Source organism: Alexandromys fortis, unplaced genomic scaffold, assembly GCF_014885135.2.
Source record: "Alexandromys fortis isolate MF-2015 unplaced genomic scaffold, M_Fortis_MF-2015_v1.1 scaffold_30, whole genome shotgun sequence".
NCBI lineage: Eukaryota > Metazoa > Chordata > Mammalia > Rodentia > Cricetidae > Alexandromys > Alexandromys fortis.
This window is the reverse complement of record NW_026067922.1, coordinates 1,775,883-1,791,782: the sequence shown is the minus strand read 5'-3', so window position 1 is coordinate 1,791,782 and position 15,900 is coordinate 1,775,883.

Sequence of the window (15,900 nt, the reverse complement as noted above, 5' to 3'; positions counted from 1 at the left end):
ACTCACACATGTGCACCTCCCCGAAAATCAAATTACTGTTCTATGTTGTGATAGCCTATTGAAAATCTCTGTTGAGAAACTATGTGCTATAATATAAGAAAAATAAATTAACGTTTTACTTCAGTGTGCTAAGTTCTGTCTGCTTGTTAAAGGTTATGTCCATTATCTTGGAAAAAAAAAAAAACAAACACTTGTTAGAAACTCCCTTGAAAAACAGTGACTGTGGCCCTCTCATCAAAGGCCATACTAAGGATCCTGCTTACTAAGAAATAAATCACATTCTTACTTCTTACAAATGTCTGTCCAATGTTTGTATACTCCTACCACCTGAAAACCCCTACATACAAAATATCTTCTCCTAGAATTTCTGCCCCTGTCAACAAGTTTAATGGTGATGGAAATCCCTTTTGGTGGGCATGGGACTCAAAGGCCACCTTCAGAAGGCACACTGCTACCTGACCTACAGAAGTTGCAAACAAAAACAATGAAGGTGAGGCTGGTCTTGCTTAAAACATTGGCTTGTAGTGGTCCATGCATGGGTAAATGGTCCTCCTGTTTGAATTATGTTCATTCTTGCTGGGCAGGTTTTTTATAATCCTTATGCATGTTCTCAGCAAGCACTTTACTGACTCAGGGATCTTCTTAGCTCCTTATAGGCATTACTCAGTTGTCTAAAATCTATGTTGATATTTCATTTCTATAGGCCAAACAGTTAATACCATCTTACTGAAAATCAGGACAAGAGCCTGGAGGTTGTTTACTGATTTAGTTAGGGCTAAAGTTACTTCACTAGTTATCCGGAGAGAAGCTTTTGTTGGGGGAGCTTCGTCCCTCAAGACCCTTCTATCCTCATCATCCTCAAATCAAGTCCCTGAGTTTCAAATCTCAACCTCTCATGTTTGCATGTATCCTGCTCTGAGTTGCAGAGGGTTAAAAATCAAAGGCTTTCCCATTCGGGAAATTGCCCACGGTGACACACAGAGTTTGGCCATCATTTTCTGAAGCTCCTCTATAAAACATGAGTCACCCGAGAGATGACACGGAGCTTTTCAACAGCTTGTTATCTCTGTTAGTTAATTATCCTGCAGTACAGCAAATGACAATGCCTCTCGGTTAAGAGCAAAATGAATAGCTTTGCTAAATTTGAAGAAGCTGGCAAAATTGGTCTTCAGAACAGTCATCATTGGCCTCCTATGTAGCCCTTCCCTCCTCCTTCCTTACTCCCTCAACAAGGACTTTTTGTTTGTTTGTTTGTCTGTTTTACCTTGGTAGGTGGCCATTTAACAAGAATTCCTGCAACTGTTTTTTTTTTTTGCCAGATTTTCCTTCTGTTTTCCATTTACAAATGACCCATGGATATCATAAATCCAAATGAGCAAATAAGCATGACTAAGCTAATGGTTCTGCTTTGTTCAAAACCAGGAAAAAAAAATGCAGTTTGAGCAAATAAAAAAGTTAAAGGAAAACATACTTGTAGTTGGAGCATATAACAAGTTCCACTTCTTCCTTGTGCTCTAATATTTACTCATCAGCTACAACATCCCTTAACACACTCACAGGAAAAGAGAGAGAGAGAGAGAGAGAGAGAGAGAGAGAGAGAGAGAGAGAGAGAGAGAGAAAGACAGAGAGGGGGAGACGATAGAAACATGTAAGTACACACACAGAGAGATATATCATATAATTACACAGCATCCTTAGCATATCCAAGGGTTTGGGATACAGTATAAGTATAGATAATTAATGAGAATCTGTATGTATTGTTTGATAACTTGCTTTCTTTAAGTTTTTTTTTTCTTTTTAGAATTATAGGGCATGTGGAAGAAAGAAAACACAGAGGCAGGAGGGAAGGTGAAAGAAAGAGAGAAGGAAGACTGATAAAGCAGACTCCTTTGTTGTAGAAAAAAATTTCATAATTCAGGAAGTTAATGTTATTTCCTAGTGATTTGCTTATTGGCTGGGTCTAGGTGATTTTATGTTTCCATGTTGCATGTGGCATGAGACTATTTTTTTTTCCACAGCATTTATTAAATAGTTGTCCTGAATTCACAGGTTATATAAAGGTCTCCTATGTTCAAACTATGCCCAGTGATACAGTTTACTTCCTGGCCTACAGATTAAGATGCAGGAATTTCCATTCCTTCTCCAGCATTATGTCTGCATGCCTGCCTCTGTATCATACCATGATGATAATGGACTAAATGTCTGAAAGCTTAAGCCACCCCAATTAAATGTTTTTTTTTTTTCTTTTTAAAAGTTGACAAGGTCGTGGTATCTGTTCAGAGTAATAGGAACCCTAACTAAGACACCTAATTTTCCAACTCTGTTCAGCTTCCCCCTCCTATGCCTGAGTCAGTTTCTTTACTGTCTCTGTCTGTATATGCTCTATTTACCTCCTACATCACCCCCATGTTCCCTTAGCTTCCATTGTTGCACAATACTTTCTTGGCTATTCTTTTTCTTTAAAAGTGGGGTTGCAATAAAGCCCCTTCATATATGCTTAGTTAGAAAACCAAGAGGAATGTAGCCCAAATAGAAGTATATAGAAGAAACAGAAATTAAAACGTTCAGAGGAAGATGAAGAAAAAAAAACCTTTTTTTTCTCTTCCCCACTTACCCCGATTCTTTTTTAGACTTTGAGCTGCCAGTAGTACTGTCCTTCCCCTTCTTTGCTCTAGTGTGTGTTCCGCTACTGCCGTATTACATTTTACTTGGATTTCAAAATCACAAGGTACCATATTTCTGTGGGAATTGTTGCAGTCAGTTTGTGGTGGACTTATGAATGTAAGGCCTACCTTCTCCACAAAGGAAATAGAACACATAGGTGGCATTGCAAATGATCTCTCTTACAAAACTATCTAAGAAGAAAGATTTATGTCAGGAAACCTTGTCCTAAAGATGATAGCAGGGAAGAATGTTTGCAAAGAGCCCCCATATCCCAATCACCTTGAGAGCTATTTGACCAGGTGTGCTGACTAGTAACCTTTGCTACTCGGGCAAAATCCCCTACCCCAACCCAAATTCCTCATTCAAGGACTATATAAGCCTCAACCATTATGCTAGTAAACTGAGACCTTGACAAAAGAATCTTGCTTGGTCTCCTTCCCCTCTCTCGCCCCTGTTCTTTCAGATAGTACCTCTTCAGGACTCTGGAATAATTGGACCTGCTGGACAGGTATAGAGTTATGGGTTAAGTGAAACTCTGTTGACCAACTGGTTACTTCTTTTTTTTTTAATTTTACTTTTTTAAAAAATAAAATAAACTATCTTTTTTTCCATTTTACATACCAATCCCAGTTTCCACTTGCTAACTTCCTGCCATTTCCTCAAGCTTCCCCTCACCCCATTCCCTATCCACTCCTCAGTGAGGGTAAGGCACATTGCTTTGGGGAAGGTCAAAGCCCCTCCCTACCATATCTAGGCGGAGCAAGGTATCCATTCAAAGAAAATGGGTTCCAAAAAGCCAATACAAGCAGGAGGAATAAATCCTGATGGCACTGCCAGTGGGTCCTCAGTCTGCCCCAGCCATACAACTGTCACCTACATTCAAAGGGTCTAGTTTAGTCCTATGCTTGTTCCTTCCCAGTCCAGCTGGTGTTGGTGAGTTCCCATTAGCTCAGGTAGACTGTTTAAGTGGGTGCCCCCATCATGGTCTTGACCTCTTTGCTCATATTCTCACTCTTTCCACTCTTTATCTGGACTTTGGGAGCTCAGCCCAGTGCTCCACTATGGGTCACTGCCTCTGTTTCCATTAGTTACTGGATGAAGGTTTTGTGGTGACATTTAAGATAGTCATCAATCTGACTACAGGGCAAGGCCAGTTCAGGCACCTTCTCCTCTATTGTTTAGGGTCTTAGCTGGGTATTTACAAAATGGAATTCTACTGGCGGGGTGGGGTGGGGGGGGCAAGGAAATCTTGAAATGTGCATGTGAATGGATGGTACTAGAAAAAAATCATCCCTAGTGTGGTAACCCAGACCCAGAAAGATGAAAATGGTATGTACTCACACATAAGTGGATACTAGCTGTAAAGCAAAGGATAACGAGCCTATAGTCTGTGTCCCTGGAGAAGCTAAGTCACAATGTGAACCCTAAGAAAAACATACATAGATCCACCAGGAAAGGGGAAATAGACAAGATCGCCTGACAAACTGGGAGCAAGGAGGTGGCGGGAGAAAGAAGGTTGGAAGGAGAAGAGGAAGGGAGAAGGGGAGGGAGGAGAAGAACTTGAAAGAACAGGATAATCAAGATGGAGGAAGGGCAGAGATGACAGCAAGAAAAGAAATATTTTGGTTGAGGGAGCCTTTATGGAGTTAGCAAAAAAAACCTGACACTAGAGAAATTCCCAGGAATCCACAAGGTTGACCCTAACTGGGTACTTCTGCTTTTAAGGTTCTCAGACACACAGTCCCAGTGGTTTTGAGGCAAGTGAGCAGCCAACTAGCCATTTATGGCAAATCCTTCCTGTTAATAAGGTCAGGGTACAGAAGTACTTTCAGGGAGGAACTTGTTCTACTCCTATGCAACAGGGAAGGACAAACACCAGGATATCCTCTGTCAATACATGGAATCATTCAAGTTAGAGCAGCGACAGAGGGTTTTAAAACAGGAACCACTCATACTAAGGCCCTGCCCACTAACTAAGTGAGGGTTGGATCAGTAGCTGTGGGAAGTTTATCCCTTCATTGTTTCTGCTGAGACCCTGTACCTGTTCAGCTCAGGCAGTGAGACATGGCCTCCTCTGTGACAGTCCAGCAGGCACCAGCGTGCTCTGAGGGCACAGGGGAGGCTTTGTTCCGCTCCCAGAGCTGTTTAATGTCTCGTTTCTGGTGAGAGCAGGGTGAGCAAGCATGTCAAGGAGGAGAATGAATCACAGCACAGGATCTTCATCAATCTTGCCCGCGGCCTTTTAGCACAAATAGAGGCTAGTAACTGGGCTAACTCTAACTGTGTTACAAGGGCAGTGTATTATCACAAAATTACTAATTTGTTGAGGCGACAGTACAATTTACACATCTCCAGCCCCATCTCTAATTGTCTGACACTTATTTGCTGCTGAAAAGAAGCACACAGCAGGAGAGGTCTGAGAGGCAAGCCAATCAGTTAAAGCCTTTCAGACACCACAATGGCTAAACTCCTGCCATCCAGGACTTCACAAGGAGAGGTTTCCTAGGGGCAAAAGGAAAAAAAAGAAAAGGAAAAAAAATCTGATGGGAAAGGAGTTTTTATTTTATTTTTTTTTTAAAGATAGAAATCTTTATTTGACAGAGGTAATATAAAAATTGGGGCGATTTTGGCTTCTACTCATAGGGCTACTGTGAGGGAATTTAAGATCACGGGGAAATGGTTTGCAAGCCCCCAGTGTTGAGATGTCGCAGAGATGTGATTTGGAAAGTGTGCCATTCATCAGGCCTCAGAGATGTAACACTGTACCTTCCCCCAGCTTGGTCGAAATCTCATCGACTATTCTGGAATTTCTCCTGCTTGTCTTTGTGCTTTTTTTTCTCTTTCTATTTAATACCACACACAATGCCCATGTCACCTAGACTTCCTGCATTTGTTTCTTTATATACTTTGACATATAGTTCTATCATCTATCTTTATCATTGTAAAGGTGACCAAGAGATTTAGGTATTAATGGAGCCCTGCAACAAATGGGTATAAGTAAGAAGGAGTCATGTATAGCAAAGAAGAGAGACACTTTCTCTCATTCTCAATACCCACAAAAAAAAAAAAATCAAGAAAGCAATGGCATAAGGATATCACACCTTTGGAATTAAGTGTAAACACCAAAGTGCCATTGCAAAGCTTAAAATGTTCACCAGCTTGTAGAGATGATTCGATTAGGTGCTAGAAATAAAAGACACCCTGGCAGACAAGGAACTTGCAATTTCTACTTAGTGTGTCGAAGCACAGGGGCACACTTTATGGAGAAAATCAACCTTGCCAAGTAATGACGTGCTTGATCCACTGTCAAATAGTGTTCCCACATAAATATGCTTGGAGATTTCAGCAGCTGAAGAACTTTGTTCTGCTGGTAAACATGCAGGAAATCATGCAGCAGAGAGGAAGACCTTGAAGCACAACATGAGAAGCATATGTGTAAAGGGGCGATGGTGATAACACTAACGGAGGTTTCAGGCTAAGAAGGACCAACTCTTACGGGAAAGAAAGTAGGTGACGTAAACAAAAATAGGGAATGCGTGGAGGAGAGAAGAGGTGTTAGGATAGCAGAGAGTCTTCATTATGAGATGATAGAGAAGAAACATCATGATTGAAGAAGCGTGAAGGAGCCACTATCCCCCAGCACCTGGCTCAGTGGATAAATGTAAGGGGGACTAGGCTCAAGGCATCATAGAAATGCTGCGTCTTGCTAGAGGTCGTCAGTTCCTAAAGTGAATACTTAGGTTCAGTGTTTCCATAGTTGAAATCAAATGCCGTTGCTGAAAATCGGCTTCACCTAGTGGCAACTTTGCTTTGCTGAGTCATCTGATTTGTCTCCATGAGGCTTCAAAGGGTCAGCAATAGGGATGCCTTTCCATATTTCCAGCAACATTTCAATTAATTCAGGATGAAACAATCAAAAAACTAATTGGACAAAATAGTTTAATTTTAGCCTCTATCACACAGTCTGTAATAAAAATAATTTGGGTTAGAAAGGTTGCATATTGTGTAGTCTAGGAAAATGTACATGGCCCATTGTGGAGCCCAAGTTCACTTTGCATTTTACCGTGCACATCCCATAGACAATAGCCATGGTATAGAGCTGAATAAATAACCAAGAAAGTGTCAAATAATGAATCAGAATGTGTTCATTCTCTATTAAATCTTTGTCATTAATTTAAGAATAAAATTACAAAGTAGCTCAAGAATAAACAAAAAGCAAAAAAGAGAGGAAGAAAAGAAAAAAAAACATTTCAGCAATGGTAAATACATTTAGACTACAGTTTGTTATAGCTATGTATGTTGAGGTTTGTTCACTAATACTTATTAAGAACATACATAAGTTTATGAAGAGTGTTAGCAAATGAGAAGCCCACTCAAAATAGCTGAGACAATGTACAAAGAATTAGAAACAAGTTTTAAATGATTTATTCAGTTGATATATAGATGCATCCTTCCAATAAATACTAATCTAGTGTCAATCATGAAGGAAAATTGTCCTGGCTCTTAGATATATATCAATGAATAAAAACAACCTTTGCCTTTAGAAGGAGACAGAGGTGGTAAAATGGCAAATCACAAAGCCATTTAGTGTTATATCAAGGAATACCAAATTACTCAAGAAAGTAAAGGGTGGAAAGAAAGAGATTTTCAGAAATAAGTTGTTAAACAAGATGGCCATGGAAAGCCTGTGTAATATTCTAGAGTGGGTGAAGAAAACAGAATGAAAGAGGAGATGGCCCCAAAAAATGTGTGGAAAGAGATTACCATAGGCAGAAGGATCAACCAGTGTAGAGGTCCCTGCAGGAGCATACAAGCTACAATCGATGGAGAGAAAAGCCTTTGAAGCTGGATCAAACAGAGGAGGGTGAGTGTTCCAAGTCGAACTCAGGAGTCTACCAGAGACTCAAAGACAAGGCATAGGAGAATCTGTTGCTTTTAGGAAAGTTGATATAAAAGAAAGACATGAGTGAGTACATCCCATGTTCCTCTATTTGATTTGATTTCCAGAGTATTCCTTCTGGCTGCACCAGGAGAAGCAGATCAAAGACTGGGACCGAGGAAGCAAGGCAAGAGCTGGAAGTTTCAGCAAAGATTGAAACAGACTGTGGGAGCTGAAACGACACTGGTGACGGGATTGAATGCATTGTGGGTAGACTATGAAATGAAGAGCAATTGCACTAAACACAGAGGAAGTAAGGAAAAAAAGTGGAGTGATTGGCTTAACCAGTTGAGCACCAGGTCTCCATGGGAACCGTGAAGAAGCAACACAAGCTAAACATCTCGCTACAGAAATGGCACGGGAAGATGCCTGTAAAACAAAGTGGGCCCATTAACACGCCATGGTTAGAAGACCAGAGTTCCTGAAAGATCCGAGTTAATGAGAAAACTGCAGTGGCCTTCAGCATGAAGAAGATGTCTATTCAAAAGAACAGAAAAAGGCGAACACATGTCTGAGGTGCATGCGCACGGAAAAAAAAAAAAAAGAGGTAAAGGAAACCCAGAGTATTCATTATAAAGTTAGGAAACTGAATAACTCAGGAGGAGTAAACACCAAGGAGGCTGGAAATACAGACCAGAAATGGAGGGTTTCTCAGAGGCCAAGCAAGTGCTATGGGAAAGATACTGTGATAAATTCCAGCAGCTACAACTGATAGATCAAACAAGACACGAACTGAGAAACGGTGATCCAGTTCTCCAAAGCAAGCACTTGGTATTTAGAGGGGAAAGTCTGGGTGGAGTGAATCTGAGGGAGCATGGGAAACGAAAGACCAGAATCGTATGCGATGCAAAGAGAAGGAATGAGCTGGCAATAGGAGTCAGAGCTTCTCCCCTGCTTTGTTCTGAATGGAAACTGACAACTTAGACCAAAACCAAACAAAAGTTCTTGTCCCCAACTGGACATGATAAAACTAAATAATGGTGATAATAACAATAAACAAAAATCCTGAACTACTGACTAGAGTGGAGTAATACATGTAAGAGAAGTTAAGGGTTTTGAGACAGTGTCTCATTATGCCTGGGCTTTTACATATCAGGTAGCCCATCCTGGTCTTCAACTCTTGATCCTTCTTGTGGCTGTACCTCCTAAATTCTGAGATTCTAGCCATGTACCATGACACCTGATATAAATTTTATTAAATGAAAAGAACATAGAAAAATGAGCACTGAGCATGCATTCATATATTTGTATATGTACGTGTGTACAGTGGTAGGCAAAGAGGCTGCCAACCCTAGATGAGTAATATTTAATATAGTAAAAGCATGCTAATCCTCCTGGTAATCAGACTTCCATATTTATTGTTCCATATTTTTAGAAAATGAAAATTTTTAGATGCCAACATATTAAGGTCTCTGGAAAATGGTATATTTTTATTGGTTTACTATATTTTATTTAAATAGAAATATCAGATGAATTTATTCCTTTTTTGTGCGTGGATATTATATTTTGGAACTTCATGTTTTTATTCATGTAGCTTTTTACTCCTCAACTTCACTGCTACATACTGCTCATTGTAGTATGTGGATTTACTACTGCTAATTTTATAATTACTGCACATTTTTGAGATTTTTTTCATACTTTGTTTTATAAAAAAAACTTTTACTATGTATTTTGACAAATAGTTTATGACATACTTCTGCTTATCGCTCTTGGGTATATATTCAAGAATGGAATTTATAGGTTCTACTTGCCAGTTGTTTAGTAATGACCTCCTGCTGTTCTTCAAAGTCATTGAACTTATTAATTTATGCAAACTAAGAACACATGACCCCAGTTTCTGATTTATATATTGGACATTGTCGTTTAGGGGGAATCAGATGCATCCATCTAACACTGATATGGTGATTCTCAACTCTTAATCTCATGCCAGCACTTGCTCCTCAGACTACAATTTGATCCACTGTTAGGGTTTGCAATGGCAATACAGTGCCAGTTTAATTGTGTTTATATAGCTAATAATTATATGTAGCATGCGCTCATATTTTTATATCCCAGTTTGCTTTCCTGGTATTGCACAGATTGCTTTTATTTTTCATTCATGTTATCCCCTGGGCTTTTAAGAGCACTGTTTTCCTTGATTTTGCCTCAGCATGAGCTGCTCTGCCACCTACACAACTTTGAAGCATAGTCAGGAAGAAAATCTGTGAAAATCTACAGAAAAAAAAAGGTACTGAAATGTGAAACTGCTGTTTCCCATTATTAATTGGGATAGTTTCAACTCCCCAGAAGAAGGAGCCAGGATATGAGCCCTCACCCATGCTTACTGACATTGTGGGCTTTCAGTGCCATGTGTATTAACTGAGCAGATTGACTACAAGATTGCAGCCTTCTCTTGCCTTGTACTTCATCCCTCCAAATGGTGTCATTCCCAACGCAGAACTGACAGGCACTCATGCCATGCCTTGGTGCTATATCCCCAATCCATTAGTATTGGCTCAGAGTCAGCTTTTTGAATACAAGATCAATTCTAATATAGTTACATTGACTTCTATGTCTATCAGAGAGTAGATAGAAAGTTGAGTGAGATCAATAAATTCCAAACAACAAATAAGAAAATAATACATGGAGTATATGAGCCAGTTAGCATGCATGGATTTCTCTGGGCTGGTCATTGATTTAAATATAGGTAGTTCAGAAATGACGTGCTTGGGTTCAAATCTAAAGAGAAATCAACCCCTCAAGCTGTGTCATGCTGAGAAGAAAATAAATGACAAAAATCTTTGGCCTTTTACCCACAACCTTACTTAATTCTGAGTCTTAGAACAGGTCCTGGTCTTTTTTTTTTTTTTTCCAAAGTGTTCAGGTTAAATAGTTTAATTTCTTTTACTAGAGAATGGGTGGTCATTTCTACCTATCTTCCAGATTCCACCAGTTTATTTTATTTGTTTTTAATTCTGTGTCTGTCTGTGTGCCTGTAAAAGCCAGAATATGCACTGGATCCTTGGAGCTGGAGTTACAGGTAGTTGTAAGCCACACTCCTTGCATACTGAACCTAGGTTTTCTGCAAGTATAGGAAGCCCTTTGTGTTGCTGAGACAACACCAGTCTGAAATTTCACAAGATGGTACCCCACCACCCCTCAGGCCTAATCATATCATAAATTTATCCTCTCTTGCCTGCCTAAAAATTCTGGCTCTAGCCAAATTTCTAACTAAGTCTATGCCTACTTTGTAGGACTTTCTCCACGTCTTTGACTCTGGAGGTTCAATGGACTAGAGGGCACTTGCTTCCCATGTGGAATTTTCTATTTGTGCTGGCCAGTTTCAGTCAGGACGCCGGAAGGTCTAAACTGGGATGAAGCATCAGTGCACATCCCATTCACGAAAGCATGCTCTCTGAACATGAGAAAATACTTAATCAAAGAAACCTGGTTTTATGGATAGAAGCTTGTATTTATATATCTTGCTAATTCCAGCCCATTGAAGATATCTGGTCTAGATATCTACATCGTTCTCTTCTGAAGCAGACACTGGCCACCATTTCTTTGATTCCTTCCTGTTACTCTTCCATGCATTCTGAATGTAGATTCAAATTGAAATGAGTACTTGCTTTGAAACAAACAGCAACAACAAACTCTAGCTAAATTAGTCCGTGCAGTTCTGGCTGAAAGATTTTAGCAAACATATCCTTTTTTTATGAGCCAGGGTGTCTCTGCATAGACCCCGCTGTGTCCTGAACTTCACTCTGTAGACCAGGATGACCTTGAACTCACAAAAATCCTCCTGCCTCTGCTTCCTGAGTGCTGCTGGAATTAAAGGCTTGTACCATCATTATATGGGCTCTCTTTTCCTTCTTAAAGTCACATGCTCATATATCAGACACTGGCTTCTTGCTCTGAAATACCTTTACATGCATCTTAAATCAGTCTGCTGATGAGGAAATTGGGTTCTTGTTAAATCTTGGGATACTGAACTTGACAATTTAATGGAGATTATCATTATTAAGGGAATAAACAATTTCTGTGAAGAAAACTCAGAGTATAACCCTTGTGCTCTGCAGACAAAAGTCTTTTAATTGCTACTGAATCTTACAAGGGTGATACTATTACTGGGCTTAATATTTTCCCTCAGCAACTCCCCATCCGAGTCCCATCATGTTTTACCATGACTCAAACCCAAGAACCTGATTCAATTGTCAGGCTCTCACCCCCAGGCTTATCCCCTGTTTCAGGCAGCAAGCAACACTGGCAGTATCCCAGAGGGTGGGAGAAGAGAAGGGTCAGTATTTCACTTCACCAGTTTCCTTTCTGCCATCTATATCTTGACAACAGATACTTTTTCAACTCAAAGCCTGCAACTACCATAGGTATCTGACCCTGCAGCTGTAACTCTCCAAAGAGCCTGTTAGCCACTCACTCCCTGGCCCTTTCACACTCAAGCAGCGTATGGTGTTTTAGTGCCAGAGTGCTTTATGATCCATTATTCATCTTCCTTAAACCCACTCACAACTTTATAAAAGATTCCTTTTATTAAATTCCCACAAATGGCCCCCTTTGAGCTTATCATGATGTTCTCTGGATCTCAAATATTACAGAGGAGGAAATTAAGGCACGGCAGTATTGAGCTACTCATTCTACCCAGACCATTCAGTTAGAGAGCAGCACAGTAAGATTCAAATCCTTGCTGTCTGGCTTTGCAATCTGCTCCTGCCACTACACTCTGCTGCCTCGGGGTCTGCGTGCCTCCAAATTTATCCAGACAACTGCCTTTTTAGCTTTAATATAGGCCTGTGATGTCTCTTTGCCAGATGAAGTCAATAGTAAAGGCATCTTCCCTTGCCAGGAGAGAAAGATCACAGATCTATTTCAGAAAGGATGTGGGCAGAGTTAACCATGAGAAAGAAAAGGAACTCACGAGGCCAGGGTTTTCATATGATCATCTAGTCTTTACAGCTCCCTATTTGGCGTATCTACAGCAGAGACAGACAGGAAGGAATTTAAGGAAAAAACTAGACACAGCACTCTGCTAAAAAAAAGGGGGCCAGCAAGTAAAAGAGTGAGTCAAAATCCCAACTGCAAACCTGAATCTCGGGCCAGTCTTTTGTCTGAACTAAAACCAAGAATGAGGCTGGATTTAACTCAGGAAGGAACTTGGAAGGGAGCTGTCACCAAGTTATTCAAAGTGGCTGAGGAGACACCCCACTGAAATCCTAGAATAAATCATTCAAATCATTCAATTAAGTCACAGTTAGATAAATTGCAAGTCCTGCTTCTACAATCTAACTGGAAGACAGCATTATTTCAATGCCAGTGTGTTACATACCTACACTAATTAGGCACTAATCTACAGAGTTTTGCAATAATCCTCTAAATTTTGAATTGTGTGCATGTGTGTGTGCTCATGTACACAAGTGTGTACATTTGTGTACATGTGTGTGCATGCATGCTTTGCATGCATGAGTGTGTATGTTCATGTGCATGTGTGTGTGTGTATGCATGTGTGTGTGTTTTCAGAAGGTCTCACTATATAGCTCAGGCTGTCCTGGAACTCAGTATATAGACCAGACAGGCCTTGAACTCAGAGAGATCTACATGCTTCTGCCTCTTAAGTGCTGGAATTAATTAGGCCTGTATTTGAAAGGTAGATGACAGGAGTTGCCAACTAATGTACAAGCATGAATTTGCAGTGTACTTTATATGTGTATATGTGTATGTGTGATGTATGTGCATGCATGTGTGTATGTGTGCCAGCATTATATTCATTGATTTTGATTAAAGAGTAATTTGTAAGCCAAGGGCACAGAAAAGAAACTGTAAAGCTATTGAAATGGCTGTTCCAAAGAAGCAATTTTTTTAACACACACACACACACACACACACACACACACACACACATATATGTGTGTGTGTGAGGAACTGCCTCTCAGAGACAGAAAAAAAAAGAGGAAGAAAAGGCAGAGAGAAGAACAGACTGGCAATTTCTGGGTCTGTGGGAGAAGATAGGGAACATAATGGGAAACTCCTAGCAGTTATATTGAGACAGGAGGGCAGACTGGCTGGAACAGCCTTAGGTGAGGCTCTGACCTCTTGTAAACTTGCTTGAGTTAAGAGAGATGGATACTCCTTCAGGAGATTTTGGGTTTTAGCAACAAAAGCCCACTTTACAAGATTTCTGGATGGATGCTGAGATTTACCGGGTCAGAATCTAGTCTGAGCAATGTCCAGACTGCCATCGTAGGGAATTGGGATGTGACAAATTTTTGGGTTTTGTTTGTTTGTTTGTTTTTTGGTTTGGTTTTTAAGACAGGGTTTCTCTGTAGCTTTGGAGCCTGTCTTTGAACTATCTCTTGTAGACCAGCCTGGCCTTGAACTCACAGAGATCCACCTGCCTCTGCCTCCTGAGTGCTGGGATTAATGGCATGCACCACAACATGACAAATTTAATAATCCAGTCCCCTAAAAAAAGTAAAAACATGTCATCTTGAACTCAATCTAACTTCTTCCATTTCCGTAATGTGTCGTTTTGACTAAAGTTTGACGTTATACAATTAAACAGAATAAACTTGTTTTCTTTGATTCCCTTATAGTAGTCGCAGGTAAAGCAAGAATATACTTCCTAGCCCGTGGTTGCATGTAGTTAAAATAAACTGACAACTCTACCAAACACTGTCAATTGCAGGATCTACCTGGTTTCATGTCATTCAAACATCTCTGACATTCTACAGCCCAAAAGTATGAGCAAACTATCTCTTCCCAATGACTTTCAAGATTATTTAAGAAGAAAAACCTTGATTCCTAATGGAGTTCCTTTCCTCTTTTCCTTTTTCCCAGTCTTGGCAAAATACTCAATAATAAAACAAATGCTTTATTCAAATTCACATTGAAATAAAATATAGTTAAGTTAAAAGAATTCAAGAAGTCCCCTCAGAACTTAGTTTTAGGGAACTCCAAATGACAAAACCATAGAATCTGCTACATTGGCTTTTTCTTGCTGTGTAGTTTTTTTTTTTTTTTTTTTTTTTTTTTTTTTTTTTTTTTTTTTTTTTTTTTATCCCCCAGAGGTAGAGAGATTGTAGGCTTTTGCTGTTGTAGGCAGGACTGCTAACGGTGTTTACAAAAATGGTTGAGAAAACCCATGTCTGTCTGACAGCTTTTTACCACATCAATTATAAATGCATTTTCCCTTGGGTGGTATTATCTCTCGCCCAAGGAATTTTCCACTGTCCTAGAGCATTTGCCGAGGATAATTGATTAGGAAGGCGGTTTCCCAGTAGATGGAAAGAAACTGCAAATGCTCCCGTGTGTTGGTGTTCTTGCCCTCGTAGCATAAGTACTGCAAGAATGTGAACAATTACAGCCGAAAAAAATTCAAGTGGAAGTTGGTATGAGAGAATTGGAAATTTGCCCCTGCAGAGCGGAACAGACCCAGATAGGGGAAGCCAGAATACATCTCCCTCAGCAAAGCGATGCTTACTAGTGAGGGAATTATAGTCTTCAGCCATCTGCAGGGGAAAGACGACTGGTATTTGTTTAAGGCTGGGGTTGAAATTATCTGGGTTGGCCATACCAAGAGTGCAGTGTTTTTCTAATTGTAGATGGTACAGAGCCTATTTGATTCATTCTCTCACTCTCTCTCTGTCTCTCCCTCTCTTTCTTCCATCCCCTCCTCTCTTACCCTCCCTCCTTCCTTATTTCTCTCTTGATTATGGCTGTAGAAAATTAATTGAAAATATTAGAAAGATAAGTTCCTACAAAATGATTTTAAATAATTCTAGATATTTTTCTCAATTATTTTTAAAACAATGTAACTGTTCAAATAAGTACATTTTATTTTCTTATTTTCATGGAAACATTTGGATTGTTTGATTCTGAATATAGGCAGTGGTGGCTCCTTTTAAATTCTTTTTACAGAATTTTATTTTACATTTAGCTTCTTATCAATATTTGTTAAGAATTGGATGAATTGCCTAACTTAAAAAAATAAAGATTATGTTGATGGACTTAGGGGGATGTGCAGAACTGTATGAAAGCAAAGGCGTTAAAATTTTGCATTTAATTTTTTTCTGAAATTATGTGTTATGTGTGTGTGCTTCTCTGTAGACATGTGCATATGTCAAGGTATCTGACGAAGCCAAAAGAAGGACTTAGTTATCCTGGGTAGGAGCTAATGGTGGTTGGGTGCCCAGTGCCAAATTTTGGTTTTGCAAGAGCAGTAAGTGCTCTTAAACTTGAACCCATCTCTCCTAGACAAAATGATATTTTTTCTTTAAATCCAGTAAGAGCCTGACTATAAATTTCTC